This window comes from Mycteria americana, chromosome 19 (genome assembly GCF_035582795.1).
Source record: "Mycteria americana isolate JAX WOST 10 ecotype Jacksonville Zoo and Gardens chromosome 19, USCA_MyAme_1.0, whole genome shotgun sequence".
NCBI classification, from domain to species: domain Eukaryota; kingdom Metazoa; phylum Chordata; class Aves; order Ciconiiformes; family Ciconiidae; genus Mycteria; species Mycteria americana.
In genome coordinates, this window is record NC_134383.1 from 3,505,667 (window position 1) to 3,519,036 (window position 13,370).

Here is a 13,370-nt window from a genome sequence, read left to right on the forward strand (position 1 = left end):
GGGCAATACAGATCTTTATAGTGAGAATCCTCCAAGTCTTGACATGCCATAAAAGGAATCTATTAGACTTAAGATCGGCAGGGAAAGAAAGATGGGCTGGTCCTGGCATTGTGAGGGGGCTGTGCTGTAGATTTCCAGGGTCAGACTGGGACGTGAACAGAGAGTCCTACATAGTTATTTGCATGATGCAGACTGAGAAAGTGTGTTCTTACTCAGGAAGTGAAAGTCTGTTATTTAGCATGAAAAATCAATGTCACTAATAGCAGTAGGGAATATATACTGGCATGTGATAGCGGGTGAATTTCTTCACCAGTGTTCACTGAACCAGTGAGGAAAGGTATTGCCCTGAACTAGGTTTTGATAAGCGATGAGGGCACCGTACTGAGAAAGTAACCTTAGATTCAGAGATTAACTGCTGATGCAATTAAAATGAAATGGAAAGACAAACAAAGCCTGCAAATAAGGTTTTTGATTTCAAATAGGCAAATCCTTGTTGGCTAAGAGAAATCCACAGGAATGAAAATTGGACTCAGGAGCTCAGAGGAGGCTTGTGATTTTTCTAAGTCAAAAACCCAAAGTTCAAAATGTTTGAGAGGTGAGGGGTGGGGACACCTTCCAAGGGAGGTTTCCAGTGCCAGCTAGATGAATAACCACCTCAAAAGGATGCTAACAGTAATCAGAATGCCTGCAAGGGATGTAGAAGCGGGCCAGATCAGCAGAGAAAGCAGCAGCTTAGAGGTCAGCACGTGGAGGAATCAATGAGAGCTGTCAAAAGCCAAGCTGACTAACCTCGCAATGGGTGTTAAAATAACCAGCCCGAAGTTCTTCAGGTGCAGAACAAAAAGAGGAAGGAAGGAAGAAATGGTGATGCTCTGCAATCAGCGTGGGGTAGAGATTAAGGCGGTCTAAATACTGCCTCAGAAGGACTTAATCGTCAGTGGGGAAAAGGGCTAAATGTGGGGCAAGTGAAGGCAAAGACATTCAAAGGGAAATTGCCAAGTTCCTGGTAGAAACAAAATTCGGAGCTCGCCTTCTGGTGCGGGAGGGGGAATGTAGGTAAATACATTCTCCCCTCTGGTTCTCAAAGAGTGGAGGAACTGGCAGATCCTTCATCAGAGTTTTTAACACATCTGTGTCATCTCAGCATTATCACAGGACCAGAGCACCTAATTCAATACTTGCAGTTAAAAAGGGGAGGGGGTTGGGAGAGATTGTTGTAAATGAGTACAGAAATGCTGCCTGACTCCTCAGCAGGATGTCAGAGCAAATTTTGCTGGAGAGAATGTTAAGGCTACATATAAATGGAAAATGAAATTAATTGTGGCCACCTAGGAGGGACTAGTTGTTTTTCTAACTAGTTTTTTTTCTTTTCTAAAATAATTCAACTTGTAGATAGAGCCTGGGGAAAAAAACTCTCTAGCTTGCTTCAAGATGAAGCTTGAGCTATTTCGAGGAAGGGAGTGTGTGGTACGGTTTCTCCTAATGCTGCTCTTTCCCATTCCTGGACGAGGAGACAGGGCTTCTGAGAAGTACTGCTGCTGATCAGCTTACGTGTGGGAACAGTAGCCTGTGCTGGGAACAGCGGCCATGGAGGTGCTTTACCCTGCGGTTTAATTGCGCAGGTTCCCAGCTGAGTCACTGGGGAGTTCGCTGCACAGCCCGTTTCTCCAGCGGTGCCCTGGCCGCCGTGTCCGTGGCAGGGTGAGCAGGCAGGGTGGGGGCGGTCGGGCTCACCGGAGGCAGCGATGGAGGTTTCCTAACTGCATAGCAAAGCGGCAGTTCGGACTAGAGACCGGTTTCTGGGTCCTCCTCTTGGCTCCCCGCCACTGGGCTGTGCGGCCATGGGCACGCTGTGACCCCGTCTCCGAGATTATGGTGCAAAGACGAACGACGCTAGAGAGATGCCAAGTATCACTGCTGTTGTTTCTGACCCTAGCATAGTCAGGTCTCCTCCTCTGCTTCATGGCGCTCTCCCTCTGCCCTAACAGCTCACAGTAACCCGAGTCTGTCCTTCCCCTTTTCCTTACTTTCTCTCCTCTTGCTCAGGCACGTTGCTGAGCAGGCCAAAAGTCAGTGTTGCTGCAGGAGGGAGCCCCTCGTGCTCTCAGCAGTGACACAGGAGGAGAGGAGCCAGCTGGCAAGGAAAGGTGTCAGAGAGAGGGAGAAGCGGCAGGAAAAGGGGATGATGAGAGGAGGAGAGAAGAAGTTAAGAAAAAGAGAGAGAAAACATTTCTTGCTCTGATTTGTGGGAAGTCTCTCTGCTGTCCATTAGCAAATTTATCCTGTTTTTGCAGCAGCTGCAGCCTCCAGCTACAGCCTGGAAGCAGGGGAAGATGAAAGAAAAGGAAGAGGTGGGAGAGGGCCCAAGTCTTGCTAAACCAGCGGGATGTGAAACCCACAGTACTAACTGGCTGTCAGCGCTTTCTTACTGCTCCCTGCCACTTTCCTGGCAGTAGTTCTGAGCCCAGCAGCAGGGTGAGCTTGTGAGAGAAGGAAGGGGCTGCAGAGAAGCAGCAAGGAAGGCAATGGAGATAGGAAGGAGGGAAAGGGAGATGGGGGAATGGGGGGGGAACTGTGCTGCCAGCAGTTTCCTGCAAGCCCTGCAGGCACCTCAGGGCCCAGCAGTGGCCGGGGACTGCAGAGGACTCCCTCAGGGCCTGCCTGGGCCAGCCAGGAGTTTCTGCAGGGCTGCTGGTACAGACAAAAGCCTCCTCTCTTCCTCTCGCTGCTCTGGCTTGCAGGGAGCAGTTCGACTCCTGTGCCTGCTTCTCCTCTTGGCACCAGAGGAGCAGATGGGAAGATATTCTAGCTCAATGGGAAGAGTCTGTTCTGAGTTTGAGGTTTTTGTTCATTCTTTTTTTTAAAACCACAGTTAATGCCTCTAATACTAAGCTGGGCTGCTCGTAATTCTCCTCTAACTCTTGCACTAAGCAGGCCCACTCCTGCTCTGACTCAGGGTAGGAGATGTTCAAAGTGCTCCTGCGGGGCAGGGGAGGGGGTTGGCAGCTGGTTGCTTCATCCTCTCTTTCAAAGCTGTTTGTTGACCTTGCAGTTCTGCACTCTCTGCTGTCCACCCCGGACTGTGGCCTCTGCCTTTCTCGCACCCCCACGAGTCACTTCCTCAGTGTCAGTTCAAGGATATTTTTGTGTGGGAGAGCCCACCTGCCTTCTCTCCAGATGCCCTATGTGGGCCGGTACGCCAAATAATGATCCAGTCAGTCCCACCCATCCTCAGAGGGGCTGTGAATATTCACCCCCAGGTCTCAAGAGACAAAACATTCCCTAAACACCAGGCACGAACACAAGGTTTCATAGCAGCTGACAAGTCTCACCTGCCAGGATTAATCATTACATCAAATGTAATACTTCCACTAAAACCTGAAACTGCATTGGCTATATGAAAACCTGAATGACTTAAGTGACCAGCTAAGCAAGAGCTGTCCTGCCCTTGAGCAGTCCCTTGCAGCCTCACGAGGAAGGTGTTGGTTATCACATGGTGCATTTAATGCTTGCGTGGCAGCAAGGCAAGAGCTCTGCCACCCGTGTCAAGGGTTCCCTCTTCCCCCCCACCTCCAGTGTTTGCTGGTGCGTGGCAGGAGCCAGCCAGCCTGGCTTGGGACCTGCCCTTGTTACCGTCATCAGCGTATACCATAGCAGCGTGACCTGCGCAGGGAGAGCCCAGGTGCAGAGCTGCGATAGCCTGAGTGCGTGCCTGCCACGTCTGCCCTGGGCGGGAGAGGCTGCTCTCCTACCCCCTCCGTCCCCTGCCTCCCTGCTGCTGTTCTGTAAGGGTCCAGGCACGGGAAGACTGCACGGCATCTTCTGCTGTCTTGCTTCACAGCTGGTGGCTTTGGTGGGGGGGGGAGGCTTTGCTCAAAGGCAGGGAATAGGACTGTGTCTATTTGGAGCTTGTGTTTCGAACGGGGCCCCCTCTTTCTGATCCCACCTCCTTTCCCCTTTTATGAGAAGCTGGCCTCTTTCAACTGACAGCAGGGCTTTCCTTCCAGGCTTGTTAGCTTTAGCTGGAACAATTTCCTTTGAACTCAGCTTGAATTAACATCTCCATGGCAATAGGATCAGGGCTTTGTCTCTTGCAACCCACCCTTCACCCTCAACAAGAGGTTCTACCAGGAGGTGGGAAGGGAACAGTATGCCACCCTGGCCAACACCACCACATCTTTCTGGGGAAAAGCAGAGGCGTTTGCTGGGAGGACAACGCAAGGATGATTCTACTGCCTGTAACTTCCCTTGGGGAGGGGAGGACTGGGGAAGCTGCAGCAGATGCTGGCAGGTCCTTGCTCAGTTTAGATTACTTTGCTCCGTAAAGTGCCAGTGAGTGAGCGTGTGTGTTGGGGGTGAAAGGGAAAGCAGCTTGTTTCGCTTCACCATAAACAATCGCAAACAAACACAGTTCCCCTGGGATGGATTTCTCTGGTGCTGAGCCAATGCAGCGGAAGGAAAACAGTGCTCCCGCTTTTATCCAAACTCAGCGTTTTCTCTTCTGCCCCATGCCGTCACCCCATCTCTCCCACAGCCACCCAGTTCCCCACCTCTGCTCCTGTCTGCTCCTTCATCTCCATGGCTTGGGAATCTGCCACTGCTGAAGGAGGTTGGCTGGGTCGCTCCCCCATCCTCTCGCCAGGTTATGTGATGCACATCGCGTGTCCTACCATAACACCTCTTTTCCCCTGCAGTATGAAAAAGCCATGTGCAAGTCAACGACCCCGCTGGTGTGAGGCTGGACTGAATACCCCTCAGTGCTACCCTGCTGCCGCTGCCCCCATCTCAATGCCAGCTATCTGGCTGTTTGCTCATCAGACGCTCTTCCTTATTCCTCCCCTAGTTCCCCCAGAAGGAAGAACCCCCTCTTCAGGCTGTTATGAAACTTGACCTTTCCAGTTATACTAGCTATGCATCACCCCCAGCCCAAGCAACCCCGGCACCAGATAAAAGGCCACTTTATTCCCTCCCTGTCTCACTCCTACTCCCAGCCCTGGCCCACGTGGGTCCATCTGTTTGGCAGTAGTGGGCTCTCACTAACAATATGGGTTTTTTTCCTCTTGGAGAGTGAGAGGCTGGTTTTGCAGCCAAGTCTGTAGGTGGGGAAAAAAGAGGCCTTTTCCTTTGAATGCCGGGTAACTTCTTTGGGAGCTGCCTCAGGGAAATAAAATCTCAGTTTCTTCTTTTTGGGGGGAGAACAAGGGGAGATGTAAACACCACAGCAACCACTTCCATTTCTCCCGCTCCTCCTCTCCGTTCAGTTCGATGCTCCTAAATACCCTGGGAAGGCAGTGCTCTTCCTGCCCCCCGCTCCCCACATCCTGGGATGGGCTGCAGGTGTCTGGGCAAGACAGGGGAGCCCCAGGCGGATGTTGTGTGTCCAGAACAGTTTTGCTGGGCGTTACACTGAAGTCAAGGTCATTGCAGCTGTGAGCCCCCAAGAGGGTCAGGGAGCAGAACAAGGTCCTCTCCAGAGTGACATGCTGGGGTCAGTGGGGGTTTGGCAGGATGCATGGGGAAAGGCGTGCAGGAGCAACACCAGAAGGCTCAGAGCTCTCAGCTCAGGCTTTGTGAGGCAGTTGTGCTTGTTTGATTTCCTTTTTTACCTCCTCCTTCCCCCACAGCGCTTTTTCTCCCTTCTCCAACGGAGTTACTGCAGCTGGATCACAGCAGGCAGTTTTCATTCTCTGTTAATGAGAAACTCCTGCACTTTGTCCCTTGAAACGGAGCCATATTTGCCACGTGATTGTGGGGAAGGGCTTCAGCTAAGGTTACGGTGAGAAAGAGAGGCGAAGGGATAAGCTAGCTCCCTTCGTACGTGTGGTTCCTATACCAGGGGCTGAGCTGGGTGGTGGGAAGGCACCAGCTGAAAGCCAGTTGCTGGGGGAATCAAAGCCTGTCTGGCCTCACCCTGCTAACCCCGTGCTGACTCAACGGGCTGTCTGGATCTCTTCATACCAGGGACTGGGAATTCATCCCCCTACACTTCCCACCTCCCCCATCTCCATCCTCAGCTGTGATTAGCACGCAAGAGGCTACATGCACGTACCAGCCTCCACACTCCCGTAACCGTGAATCATAAACCAGGGGGATGGTTTCCTGGAGCTGGGGAACAGGGATCATTCCTCATCTCCTGCTACCGCTGGCCTGGCCTCTTCCTGCAGGAGCAGCTTTTGGTCAGGACCAGGGAACCAGCACTGGCTGGCTGGGGCAGACCTTCCAGCTGGTCCCTGGGGCAGCTAGCGGCAGTGTCCCTGAGAAGGAAGGGGAGGTTTCTTTTCCACAGCCCAGGCTTTGCTGCCAATGCTGCCACAAACCTGCTTGGCATCACCGCGAGTGCAGCTTTCCCCACTAACCCAGCCGCCTGTTGCAAAAGTGTTTTCTGAGCATGCTTGCAGGGAGCGGGGCCCCTCTGTGCACGCCGGCAGGGTACAGCATGTGCTTCGTGAGTTTCTGCTCTCCGTCCTCAGCTCTGAACAGGCAGAGCACAAATTGCCAGGCTCTGCCTCCCTCCTGCTGTGGTTCGTGCCTCTTATCTCAAGCAGAAGGTATCTCTTTTCTGACTAATACAGACAAGAGTGCCCTGACCCTTTTGTGGCTCTATCCCAGTCGGGGATTCTTCTTCTCTTGCAATCCTGCCCCAAGAGCTGTGAAGGGAATATAATGTGATTTCTCCTGCAGCGCTAAGAGCCGCTCAATTAATTCTGGGCTGCAGGCTTCCTTGCAGCAGTGCCCCACGAACAGCATGATGTATTCTCTCAGGCCTGGCACGCTCGGTGACTCGCGGGCTGCCCAGTCTGGAAGTGGTTGGCAGGGCAGCTGCAAGCAGGACCATCTTGTTTTGTCCTTAGCCAAGCTCTGAGCTTCATGTCACAGTGTGTTGGGCAAACAAAGGAGCCTTCCCAGTCTTCCCAGTGGTAGCTCTGCCTTACTCCAGCTCTTGTGCCTCCTTTCTGTTTTCTTTCACGCTTCTCTGCTTCCACAACGTACTGTCTAATAGGCTGGGCTCTGGTTTTACTCCACAGCATGACTGAAAGACGCATCACGAACTCCAGAGTAACAGCTTGAGCCAAACCTCTTTGGACTTTGGGGTATTTGAAATTCAGAGCCCAGTTCTTTCATGAGGGAGGGTTGGGAGCTCTGGGATTTGGGAACAGGTAGCTTCTCAAAAGATGCTGTTGATTTCTCCCACATGCCGCAGAAAGGGAAGGCAGAAGCATCTTGCCTTTGATGCACTGGAGGGAAGAAAAAATTTCCCAGCTCTGAAGGCTTCTTGGCTTTTGCATTCCTGCTTTCCCCACCTCCTTAATGGGAGGACGAATGGGGGGAGGCAAAGCAACAGGAAACTCTCAGGCAGCTGTGATTTTTCACCAGAATCCGAGAAACTGTCTGGGCTCGGCAGCTGCACTTAGAGCTGGGTCATTAAAATGACACAGCAGCTTGGCTGGGCTGTAGGGAAGGAGAGCATCCCAGCATGGGGGGCCTCTCAGAGCAGGGGTGGGGGAAGTCCCTTCTCTGAAATAACTACGGGAGAGACAAAACCAGAAAAGGACCTTAGAAAGACCTCCTAGGGAGATGGAAAATATTCCTCTAAAGTCCTGGTACTGTGCCCAGCTGGTGAGGGGCCATGGTTTTTAGCTACCAGTCTGGGAGCAGGATGGCGGGGGGTGTAAAGGGTTACCTGGAAGAGTTAGGTTTCCTTTCCTGGCCTTGTGCTTCTCACGCTTTATCAGTCCCCTAGCAGTGCTGGAACAGAGGCCAGGCAAGGAAGAGATTTTTTTATTTTTTTTTTTTTTGTGTTCCATCCCCTAAATGCCACATCAGCAGCAAGCTGCAAGCTGCAGGATGACCTCAATGAGGAACAGATTGTCCCTTGGCCTGCCTCCATCTCACTGCCTGTAGGGACATCAGGCAGGAGGACCTTGAGCTAGGAAGATAGAGACGAGGGAGGGTGGACTGTTTCCAGGAGCCAAAGCAGCACAGGGTTTGGGAGCTGCAGAAGGGACTGCAGGAACTGGCACAGGGGGGATTTCTTTCCATCATCTCTAGTTTGATGACTTGTTGGCAGCACCTAGCAAAGATTTACAACAAGCGTCAGTCAAGAGCTGTGATCAATTGGTGAAGCTAGCACCACGACCTGGACCTGAATCAGCTCTACTCCTCCCTCGCCTCCTCTGAAGCCCACGGCATGGGGTGACTGCCACTGGCTTCACTTCAGAAAGTTGGGGAGGTGACACCCCTCCTGGGCACTGGCAGGCCCGTCGCCACAGCCCTGCTCCACAGGAGCCTGCAGCCTTCCCTGGGGAGGAAGGAAAGGTAATGTTCATCTTTATCTGCCTTCCCAGGCAGACATGGAGCCCCCCCTCGCCCCTGGGTAAGGTAGAGCAGCCTCTGCATTGCTCTAACTTACGCTCAACTGCCCTGTCGTCCCCAGGCTCAGAGGTGACCAGTGTGGCTCCGGGAGGGAGGCATGGCAGCCCTATCCTTTGCCATGCTGGGCTGGAAGCAGGGTGGCTGCAGAGCCTTTTCACCACGAGCAGCACAGGCTGTGCAGGCAGATGTCGTCACCCAAAGGAGATCCCCACCCTTTTAAAGGTGATAGATATCACGGCCAGACTCCTTGTGTGGCCAAGGTCCTCTGTTCCCTTTTTTTGACTATATGCCTCACCTCCGAGTTCAAGAGGTGCCTGTATAAGCTGTGCTACTCTGGCTCCCTGAGCCAGCCACCAGCCCAGGTCCTTCACAGGAACAGACTCCTGGCTTGGACCTTGTAACTAGTCCACTCTAGATTCATCAAGCCTGGCTTTCGAGTTTTGGTTTCGTTTCTTGACAGCCTACTAAGTTTCTCTGCTTTAACCTTATCTCGTTAAGTCTATCTCCCCTGCTTGGATAATAATTTCATCACTTACCACGTTTATTGCAGCAAGACCTGGGCTTCTCAGGTAAGTGCCAGGATCTCACTGGTCAGGTGCTGTCAACAGGCAACAGAAAGACAGAGCCTCAACCCCAGAAGTACTCAACCATGAGTAAAATCTTGTTTGTCCTTCTTCAAATGTCATCGCAACCCCATCTTCTACCCGGCTATAACGAGTGATGTTCCCTATCCTAAATCAGTCCCCATCATTTTTAAAAGCATGCTAGGTTATCATAGGCTTTTTCGTGTCTGCACGCATGGTGCGCGATGCACCGAGGTGCCTTCACCGTGTTTCAGGCTGGTCTGGACAGCACTCATCCTTCTGTAGCCACAGGAAAAGTTTTAGTGACAATACAGAGTGAGCTTTTGTGGCTTTGGGGCTTTTGTTTGCTGATTGTATCACCACGATTATTTCAGCATCTGTATTCAATACTGATTGCAACCACCTCGGCAAAAGAACAGGATGAGAAACAGCCTGGTTGTGAATCTCCACTAAGTCCCAGGGCTGGATCCAGCTTGCATTTGCACTATGTGAAATGCCCAGAGCCAGATCCTGGCCCCTGTGCTCACAGGAGTTAGCACTGTCCCTCACATCTGATTTCAGGGTAGGACTAGTTGCAGAGGCAAAATCCTTCTCAGTGTAAAATTAGACAAATCTAGCACAGAAGGATCACTCTAGTGACCTGTATGATTTACTCCCTTATGATAGACTGTAGCTGAGGCTTATTGCTGTTTTCAAATAATTGGAAGGGTTACCGACAGCCAAAGGAAAGCAGGAGGCGTTGATGTGCCGCTGTGGGAACCAGGGCTCTCAGGAGTTCATTCTGGATTTGGTGTGTAACTTCTAGCTGTTAGTCACCAGACCTATTTTCTAATTTCTAGCTCATTCGTTAATTCCAAGTGTCACATCTCATTCCTTCCAGCTTGGGCTAAGTCAGGCTTGAATTTCGGTGATGCTGAATGTCTGCCCACCTCCTCTAAGGAGCTCTGTGAGGTTTTGCTGGAGGCACCTTAAAACAGAGGTGTGGTAGAAACAGCTCTGGTAAGGACGGCTTGTTCAGTCACTCTCCCCTGGTCATCCCCAGCTGTGTAACCCAGTCGCAAGCCAGTCCCCATGGTTAGACCCCCCACACGGCTTGGATGAGAAGAACCTAACATAATAGTTTACAAGACTATTTCCAATGAGCTTTAAGACCACATAAGATTAGGTGACACAGAATGCAATGCATCTGTCCATAGATGAAGTGAATAGACATTTTGGTTAACTTGGGGTTTGTTTTTTTTTAAAGCTGTTTGATTCAGTGGGCCCATCAGTCCAACAGACTGCCTAATTTTGCATTACTGTTCCAGGAAAGCATAGGAAACATTTCCAGCTAAATCTGCAAGAAAAATATTTGCATTTCCCTCCAGGCTGATTTCTAACCTAGATTGTCGGGGTTGGGAGTTTTGGGGGAGGGGGTTGCTGCTCTTCAGTAAGTTTCCACAAAATAGATTTTTCCTTTACTCTGGAAAAATGAAATTCAGACTACTGCAGATGCTCAAATGCCAAATGACTTTCAAGCACGAGAGAATTTTGAACTCATAAGTATAAAACATATGGTACTTTGTTTTGGAATAGGATTGGAAGGGAAAAGCTCAATTGTAAAGCCGAACTGAGGACATTTTATTATTCAGAATGAAAAGAAAGGGCTTTCTTCTAGCTAAAGGAAGACAGAATTTTGAGCAGATCAGACTATTTTCTGAAATTGATTTTTTTCCCAAAGACAAGCAACAGCCTTATTAATTATTTGTATTGTGGTCATATTAGATCAATTATTAAATCACTTAAGTGAAAACCAAAAGATCCTTAGGCATTTGTTCTATTTGCAAGTGGATGAAAATGGAAACTACCAACGAGATTTTTCCAGTTTAAGAGAAAAATATTAACCACTGTCTCCCTCTGCAAACACAGAAGATTTGGGACAGTTCTGCCTTTAAACATGGGAAGCAAAGGGAGAAGGAGGGGTTCATTGCTTATAACTGAAGTGGAAAAAATCCCCAAATACTTCATTTTCCTTTTGTTGCTTCACTGTATACAGGAAAGTTTGAAATGGAATGAGCCTCCCTGGGGAAGAAATTTCAGACAGGACTGTGCTGGCTGCCTCTGGTCTTGTCCCCTTGTCTGAGGGGAGCAGGACCCGTCTGGAGGTTAGGGGAGAGGGGGAAGCCACTAACCACCCAACAGCTCGTCCTTCCCGCTACACTAATGGCTCCGGAGCGTTGGCCCCAGTGCTGCTGGCTCTGTGCACCCAGCATCACCGCACCCTGCAAAGCATGGCTAAAATGTGCCTAACCTTTTGCTTCAGGCTTAAATTGATTCCGATCTCTCTTAAATGCTTTGAGAGTTGATCCTCAGCATGGGTCTGACTCTCCCAACTCACATTCCTGCGCCAGGTCCAATGGAGTCGGATGAATGCATTCAGCCGTGCAGGGGATTATGCTCATTCCCACAAACTCCTGCTTAACTGAGTATCCCCCAAAGCTCCAGGACCTTGGACTGCAAGACTCTGGGGTTCCCCTGAGCAGCGCTGTCATTATCTTCGCTACGTTACATTTACCCCATGCAAACGTCCCCATTTTGCTTTCTTGCCATTCACGTAACATGGGTCAGAAGCGACTGTGATTCAGCGTCGTACTCAAAGAGCAGCAGCTTTCCTGACCCCTTCTGCAACTGGAGATTGCCCTGAAACACAGCACCTAATTAACCTTGTTTTATTCTTTGTAGCTGCAGGTGTTTTTATTGCTCGTAAACCTATCCTGGTCCTTCTCTTCAGCTATTCTCATCTTCTGTGGGCCATGATTCTTTTTGAAATGTCCATTTTATAAATCACTTTAATTAGTTTTATATCATTCTGTTATATTTATTTCACTTGATTTAGGTTTCAGATTGCTTCCATTACATCTTATGTATTGCTTTGATTTTATTTATGATGTTTCTAGTGCATTTGCATTGCTTTCCTTAGATGGATATCATTTTGGCTGGATTTACAGTGTATTTCTTCAGTTAGATTTATATCACTTAAATTAGATTTATATCCCTTTAGAATTTGAGGGCTTCACTTAGATTTATAATCTCTCTTTTACTAGGCTTGTCTTGCATAGGAGATTCACATCCTTTTTGTTTTAAAGGGTATTGCTTAATTCAACACTGATGTTGCTTTATCTAGACTTTGGTCACCCTCCCAATTAGATAGATGAAGCAAGAACTCACCACCTGTTCCCCCCCCCCCCCCCCAATTTCCACTGGGATCATTCCAGCATAAACTGTGCTGATTTAAATAAACCTCTTCCAAGTCAGCACCAGTGGGAATGTACTGGAGATCATCTAACTGGATTCTTCAGAATACCCACTGGGAGTCCAGGTAGTGCGATACCACTTTTAATCCTTTCTTTCCTGTACACTAAATATCACACTATCATAGGGAAGCTGAGCACGCTCTCCCAGCACGGCAGGGGGCCAGGACTGTACTCTCCCAGGATGCAAGACTCCGGGCTCAGTGTCCAGTTGGGTGACACAGGCTCCCAACTGGGTTTTCCCTGTCCAAGCAAGTGCCCTAAGCATGAAGCAACTGGGTGTTGAGGGAGCAGTAGCATTTCCTTCTCCGCTTTCCTTTTTCCAGGAAAATACTCAAATATCTTAAGGAGAGCTCAGAGCTGGCAATCCCAGGCATGGTAGCATCTCCCTCCTCAGCATTTCCTTCTTAGGCGTGTCCCCATGACCATAATTGTGCAAAGGAAGCAGGCACCTATGCCCTGTCCATGGCAAGGCCATGCCCCCTCACTCCGTGTTTTGAGCTGAGGTCTTGCAGGACATGAAATTCCAGTGCAAGGCCTGTCCCTCGACACCCTGGCCAAGACCACAGCAGGAGGAAAGCAGCAGTGCTCTGAAAAGCCACTCTTCCAGTTAACAGCCACAGAGAACCTGGCTTTGTATTTCCTGCCCAGCTCTGATCACATCAGTGTAAGACATCACCTAGAAGGGATCTAAATCCACGTGCTTCAGGGCGAAAGCCAATCTCTGATTGAAACGGGTCAGTAGATGTCCCTGAGGGCTGTTATTTCAGATGTTCACAGCAGGATATTTGATTGCTTTCCCAGAAACGTGTGATTCGGGGCTCTGTCGGAGGGCAGGACAGCGGGCCAAGTGGTCCACTGCTCCCAGACCTTACCCAGTTTTATCTCTAAACCCACTAAGGGCCTGAGCTGATGGACTTTCATTTCTATTAAGATTTTCAGCCATCAGCACTCAGTTTGGCAGGGGTGGCTGCACTCACTCAGAGGTCTCACGCAGACAAAACCAACCTCCTGAATCTCTTCTTTCCCAAAACACAACACGACAGTGGAGCTTACTGTGTGTCCAGGGATATTAAAAGCTTATGAGACATGCCACTCGTACAGCTGTAGCGTTAGGGTACTT

General features: G+C 50.0%; 1 long non-coding RNA gene across 2 annotated transcripts; it reads left to right on the forward strand.

Annotated features, from left to right (window-relative positions):
* Positions 1 to 7,450: 7,450 nt before the first annotated feature.
* LOC142418881 (uncharacterized) lies at positions 7,451 to 11,773 on the forward strand. 2 transcript variants are annotated; one of them, XR_012778421.1, is made up of 3 exons: positions 7,451 to 8,316; positions 8,435 to 8,942; positions 10,993 to 11,773. It is a non-coding gene; the product is annotated as an uncharacterized LOC142418881 (long non-coding RNA). The 2 variants fall into 2 exon arrangements; XR_012778422.1 differs by lacking the exon at positions 10,993 to 11,773 and adding an exon at positions 9,624 to 10,392.
* Positions 11,774 to 13,370: the final 1,597 nt, after the last annotated feature.